Consider the following 6,920-nt stretch of genomic DNA (forward strand, 5'->3'; position numbering starts at 1 on the left):
ATCGCTCCAGGTGAATTTTCCCTCCATGGCGCTCACATCACCCATCGGACACGCTATACCTTCCTCCACTTCTCCCTCTGGTTCCTGTCTTCCCTACTAGAATTTGGCTCTGTCAGGGTAGGGGTTTTTGCTTTGCTCACTGCTATACCCCAGCTCCTATGAGCCCCTGTTTTAGAGGTATTTCATAAGTACTGACTGAATGAATGCATGACAGAATGAATAGTTATCTATAGTTGCATTTTATTCTGACATGAAGGTGCTGTTTAGCAAGGGCCCAAGAGCTAAGAGGAGACTGTACCACCTCTAGCTATGCCCTTAACAGTTCAGAGCCCTCCTGTGCTCAGAATGGAGCTGAGGGCTTATCAACAATCATCAGGGGAGGGAATATTACCCTTGTTCATATATGTGGCTTTGCTCAGGCTGCTATAACAAAACACAGATCTGGATGCTGGGAAGTCCAAGGTCAAGATGATAAGATTGGTTCTTGGTGAGGGCCCACGTTCCAACTTGCAGATGGTCACCATCTCATTGTGTGCTCCTGGGACCTCTTTGTGTGCATGCAGGGAGACAGAGAGACAGAGAGTGAGCCCTGGTCTCTCTTCCTCTTACAAAGACACCAATCTCATTGTGGGGGCCCCACTTTCATGACCTCATCTAATTAACTCCCCAAAGGCTCTACCCCAAATACCATCATACTGGGGGGTAGGGACCAAACGTATGAATTTTGGGAGGCGGGAGAGGGGTGGACATGAACGTGCAGTCCATCACAAGTGGCAAGCCGAGGTCCAGAAAGGTCATCTGGGAACCAGAGGCACACCATTACTGCCACCTCTTTGGTCCCATCAGGGAGCATCAGGCCTCCCCCCCCCCCCACCATCAGGGGAGGCTGGAGTCAGCTCAACATAGGCCCGAGGAAGCAGGGGCCAGACCTCCCAGGTTTGCCATTGTTCTCAGGGCCCCAGAAAGCAGAGCCAGTCTCTGAGCCCAGCCTCTACCCCTTCCTGCAGTGATTTAGCTGCTTTCACATTCCATGCTTTAGCCAAAATGGAAAAAGAAAGAAAGGAAAAAGGCAGTGCTATTTTTTAAAATGGCCTTAGCTCTGTGAGCTCCACCATGGAAACTGCTGCCCATGATGTCATGAGCCCCGAGGCCCTCTGGGCAACGTTACTGACACTTCATACGGGGGGCCGGGCCCAGGGTCCACACACGCCTCTTGCCAGAGCTACACGAGCCCTTGGGCAGGCACAGGCTCCATCTACAAGCCTGGGCCAAACCCTCTGAGCCAGGATGGAGCCAGACCCTGGGCAAGCAGGGGGTCCCCCGGAGTTAACAGTCCAGTAGAGCATCTCTTTGTGTATCATCCACAGGGCTTTAAGGCCTATCTCTCATGAGATCTGTGACAATCTTGAGACACACAGAGGACAAGCACTCTGGTCTGTGTCTCTCTCCATGGGGAAGCAGAGTGCAGAGTGCCCTGCACACGGTCACACAGCCAGGGAGTGATGGGGAGATGGAACCTTGTCCTCTGATTTTAAATTCTATAGATCACTTAAAAGGAGAGGGCATGGTCTTTGCCCACAAGAAGCCAACAGACTGATGAAGGCTATAGAGAACCACCAGGTCAAGTTCAAGTCTCCACTTTTCAGTGGAAGGGGGCAGGGACTGGCCCAAGGTCACACAGTTGATCCACAGACCAGGCAGGGTTGATTGCAGGCTCTGGACTCCTAGCTGGGAATATTTGCTACTATGTCTTTCATTTAAACAGTTCCATTTGGGAGGAAGCTGTGCTGTTCCGGAAGAGACGCCAGGCCTTCCCAGTCTCCGGTTTAAGGCTGTCTTCCAGGATCTGCTGTCAAGGCTTATTCCTCAGGGAATAGCTGTTGGCAAAAGGAGGCGAGGTATTGATTATGGCTGGGGCTGGGGGAGTGTGGCTGAGGCCCCAGGGAGAGAGAAGGGATGCGAATGGGCAATGGAAGTTTCTCAGAGAAATAAACTAAAGGTATATTTATTTTGCTTTGGCTTATTTGTATTTTCTAATTTTTCTGCACTTATAGAATTTATTTTTCATATTTTAAAGTGATGAACTATTTAATTGAAAATGGCCTGGAAATCCAGGGTTGCCTCAGCCCTGACTGGCTGTGTGAACTTACCTCTCTCTAGGCCTTTCTCTCTCTAGGCAATAATGAGGTTGCCCCATGAGAAGTAAAGGAATCAAAAAGGTTCCCTGGCTCAGGACACAGCTCTCTCACCTGGTCATCAGAGATGTTCACCTGTCCATAGAAAAGAATGCAGCAACACAGGACTGAGGTGTCCAGGGAAAAGCCAACATTCAGAGAAGGCCACTCTGACCGTGTCTATGTCCAATGCTGCCCAGAAGGGAAGAGCTGGTATCTGAGGGACATGCCCATCCGGATCCCCACAGAGGGTCTCTCTACTAGAGTGGAAATGGTTATCAGGCTTCACCAAGGCCTGTGTGAATAACCCTCTGCACTAGTCTTCCTCGCCCCTTTGGTCATATTTTGGGCCCACTGGGTAACAGAGACTCAGCTGCCAGGAGGGAAGGAGACTAGGGAAGGGTACAAGAACACTCCTGTCCCTGGGAAGGGAGACTGTTCCAGTGTTGGGAGGAGGCATCGATCTTGAGTGACATGTTTAGGGCCAGCCTGTCTGACCTCTCTGGTGTCGGCCAGACACCAGGCTGATCTATCCTCCGGGACTTGCTACCACTGAAAGGGTTAAATTATTTTCAATATGTGTACAGTGTTTAGAACGGTGCTTGGTAAGGAGCTAATAAAAACTGCTAGGTGAAAGTTAACTATGGCCTATCTGGACAGCAGGGTGGAATGGAAACTCTAAGAGTGTCTTGACCCCCACCATCTGCCCTGTGGGGGTCCACCTCCAGGAGGCCCCCACCAGCTCTGCCGCCTATGTGCACAGAGAGGGCACCCAGCTGACTGCTTTGAAATGCAGTAATATCACTTTCTGGTCTTCCCCTGCCATCTCCCCTCTGATGTGTGGGCCCAAAGGAGGAATCATTGACTCTCTGTCCCCAAATTGTCTCCCCACCCACCACTCACCTTTTGTCAACGCTGGGCTAAAACCCAGAGGCCAAGGATTCCAGGTCAGGCCGGGACCTCACACTGTCAGGCTGGAAGGTACCTGGCATGTACCTTGCTTGCCCTTCCATGAAAACACACATAGGGAAACTGAGGCCCAAGGAGGGAGAGGGACCCCCCCCCCCCTTCTACCCCGTGTCTCCAGTCTGCATAGCCAGGGAGCCGGTGGCTGGGCTGGAGCCAGGCCCAGGCCCCGGGCTTTCTCCCAGCCTCCTCTGCTCTTCAGGGGTCCCCAGAGGCCGCTTAGGGGACTATGCTCCCCCCCTCTTTTGTAGCCACACCTCACCTGGTCTTCGTTTGCTCCATCCTCTGTGGCTCTGTCTGGGATAATTCTCACGGAGCAGGGTCAGCCCCCCGAGGAGCAGGCCGCTAACGAGCTTCAGATGTCTGGGCCAGAATGCCTCCCGGCAGGCGGCCGCTCAGGCTCCAGCTGATTGCAGGCCCAGCCCGAGGCGGTGGCGCCCCCAGGACAGGGCTTCCCGCCGCAGCTATCGCCCCGCCCGCGTGGATGCGGCAGGTGCCGGTGGAGTCCCTGGCCAGGGTGGCTATTTCACGATCTGGAAATGGGCGGGGAGGCTGCAGGACAGAGGCATTTTGAACATTTGGGAACCATTTCTTCTTCTTCTTCTTTCAAAGCCTTTCCGGGCCCAGAGCTGGTCTCCGCACCGAGGTGGCCCAGGGACGGGGAGGAGAGCAGGCAAGCTGCGTGTGGAAGGCCGGCTCCCAGCACGCCCTGCGCCGGGGCAAAGGCCGTGGGCTCCGACTCACAGACACCCTGCCAGGCTGGGACGGCCACCATCCACTCGACAGGTGACCAAGAGGAGGGGCAGAGAGGTGGGGTGACTTGTGCCAGGTCACACAGCCCCCGAATGGCCGACTGGGGCTCCAGCCCACCTCTGCCGGAGCCCACACTTTTCCCTACAGTGGGCCGGGACGTTTCCAGAACGCCAAGATGGTATAATATATTGTGGTTTTAAAGCCTCACGAATGGCGAGGGCCTGTGGGCTGCCCTGGGGTTTCAGGTACCGAGGCCACCTTGGCGACTAACTTACCCCTCCACCTTGACGAGACAGCAGATTTTACACTTACAAAATGTGGACCGCCGGCTCGACTTCAGGTGAGGTGATGCCGTTTCCATCATAACATCCTCCGCTGTGCCCGGAGCACACTCTGGGGGCCCGACCGGCTGCCGGAGATTGCCTGTTGGCCTCCTAGACCGAGATGCCAGAGCTCCGCCACTTCCGAGCTGCGTGACCCCGGGCCAGGAACCACGTCTCTGCGCCTCCATCTCCTCCTCCGTGAAATGGCGATAAGGCCACTTGCGCTCCCTTAGAGTGCTGAAATTAAATTAGTTAATATTTGTAAAGGGCTCAGAGGATGGCTGGCATAGGGTACACGCCACGCATGCGTGTTAGCGGATGGTGGGCTCTGTCTCGTGAGACTGGCGTTAGGATTTTCCCTGAAGTGCAGGTGTGGAAACTGAGGTAGCAGTGCGTGATTCTCAAACTTAGCGTGAGTCAGAATCACCCGGAGGGTTCGTGAAAATGCTAAACACTGGGCTGGGGCCTGAGAGGGTGCATTTCTTGCGTGTTTCCAGGAGGGGCTGGTGCTGCGGGTCCACAAATGATTTGGCGTGTGAGTGAGCGAGTGGTTACAGAGAACAGGCCGGGCGGTGGACCAGGAGCCTTGGGGTTCTAGTCCTGAATTTGCTCCCAACTCCCTGGGGGACTTAACCGAGTCCTCTTTCCCCTGCAGCCTTGGTTTTCTCCTGGGGACCTCAGGGGTAACGGTAATCCCTGCTCACAGGGCTCTGTGAGGAAGAAACAGGGCCTGGTGTCACTGTGACACTTGCTGCAGGAATGGTGAGAGTGGTCTAGGAGGAGGTGTGGGACCCCAGGGGCTCACTACCATCCTTCCCTGCCTGCCTTCTCCCCTCCCCGCACCGAGGGCTGTTGCTCATCCCCTTTACTTCTTTCTGGAAGCTGACTTGGGAAGATGGAGGCCACACTGTCCCCCACTGTCCCCCACACCCCAGGGCGGCTCGGCAGAGGGCAGCGTGCTTGCTGTGGCCGCAGGCTGCATAAAGGGGCCTGTGTCCGGCCGCTCACCTCCCACTGTGCGCCCAGTGGTTTTCTATTTCAGTTGCTGTAAAAATATCACCTTTGATCTCAGCTTGTGGCTCTTAAAAAAAGAAGGAACCACCAACAGGCTGGGTTTTCATTCTCCCGGCCCCTTCTCCCTCTCACCTCCGCTCCTTACTCACCTCCCCGCCTCTCTTTTGCTCCCCATGCATCCTCTCCCCTCTGGAGCACCAGCACCCTAGCTGGACAGAGCACCTTAGCAATCAGCCGATGGCTCTGAGTGCTCCCCCCACCCCCCACCCCCACCAAGTCCCTGTCCACAGCTGTTTGCTGGAGGGACAGGGTAAAAGGCTGTGTGTGAAGGAGACTGCCCCTTCCCCTCTGCTCCTGCTGCCAACAATGTCCATGATTCCCTGTTTGGCCAGGCCCAGGCTGCTTCTCCAGCCACAAACACATAGTATGCTGGAGTTTTCCCCACAGTAGAGTGAGAACAGCTAGTGGGGCCAGAATATTTATATCGCACCATCTACTCAGCCCAGACAGTCACCCAGATTTGCCTGGAAGAGTAACCTTCAGGCCTGATGGATCTAATATCCCACCTCCTGGCTCAGCCAGCACAAAGATACCCCCCCCACACACACACACATACACCCTTGCCTCTTTCCTCTCTACAAACTCGGGCATTTGTACCCACAGTTCCACCTGAGGCCTCTGAGGCAGGAAGTCACCTTCTCACCTACTGGGTTCCTTGTGCCCTGTCACCCCACTGTCCAGTGAGATCGTCTCTAAGGACCCCTGCTCTCACAGAGGGACCAGAGAATCTCCCTAAGAAGTTTTGTGTTTGACAGGCATTTTGTGCCCATTGAGAGGTCAAACAAGCCTCAAACCTCTGACTCACACAAGGCTTTTAGCCATTGTGACATTTTTCTTCTGTTTCAGTTTTTAGAGAAAGAGACAAAATAACACTAACACTGTAGACAAACACTTCTCCCCAGGTCATCTGCGTCTGGCCCTGTGCTAACATGGCCACTGGCCTTCCTCAGGAGCCCTTCTCCAACCTCATTGGTAGGAGCACACATGTGTACAAGGGGCAGATGACTGGGATGGCAGGCAGTGCAGGAGCTGGTGGCACTGGCATTGAGTGGGTGGTGCTGGAGCAGAAAGGGCAAAGGTTGGAATTTACAGGAACCTGGGGCATCCTCGATAGCACGGGCAGCTTTGGATGTAGCCATGGCCTGGGTGTTCAAAGCAAGAGAAGCGAGTGGGGACAAGTCAGGCCTCAGAGGGGTGACACTGGCGGGCAAAGAGCACTGCCATTATTCCCAAGGCCATGGAGAGCCTCTGCAAGGTCTGTCCTTTCTGGGGGCTTGGAGGGCCTGGGCAGAGAAGGTGAGGCCCTTGGGTGTATGTCCAGCCACAGCCTCATTTAGGGGCAACCGCAGCCAGCCAGGGCCCAGCCCGAGCTCCTCCAGACGAGGCAGAAGGCACAGGCAGGGTGGCCGCCCCTGGGCAGGGGGTGGTGGGGGCAGGCCTGACTCATCACAGTCCCCAGGGCCCAGCCCAGGGCTGGGGCAGAGCCGGCGCCAGGGAAATCGTGCTGTGGAGTGAAAGAAGCCTTACAAATGCTTCCAGCCACCGACTTGAGGGATTTCTTCCTGCCGGCACATCCCCAGACCTGGGAATAAGCGTGAGACTCTGGCAAGCGCCGGAAGCTCTGAAGATG

At 55.2% G+C, this 6,920-nt stretch overlaps 1 long non-coding RNA gene across 1 annotated transcript in view; it reads right to left on the reverse strand.

The window, feature by feature from the left end:
- Positions 1 to 220: 220 nt before the first annotated feature.
- Positions 221 to 6,920, reverse strand: part of LOC112928633 (uncharacterized) — a 7,467-nt gene continuing 767 nt past the window's right edge. Inside the window, exons 2-6 of the long non-coding RNA XR_003236767.2 lie at positions 4,206 to 4,453; positions 3,403 to 3,692; positions 3,078 to 3,180; positions 2,151 to 2,270; positions 221 to 1,877 (exon numbers count right to left, since the gene is read on the reverse strand). This is a non-coding gene — a long non-coding RNA (uncharacterized lncRNA). The remainder of the gene's footprint in view (positions 1,878 to 2,150; positions 2,271 to 3,077; positions 3,181 to 3,402; positions 3,693 to 4,205; positions 4,454 to 6,920) is intronic.

Source organism: Vulpes vulpes, chromosome 11 (assembly GCF_048418805.1).
Source record: "Vulpes vulpes isolate BD-2025 chromosome 11, VulVul3, whole genome shotgun sequence".
Taxonomy (NCBI): Eukaryota; Metazoa; Chordata; class Mammalia; order Carnivora; family Canidae; genus Vulpes; species Vulpes vulpes.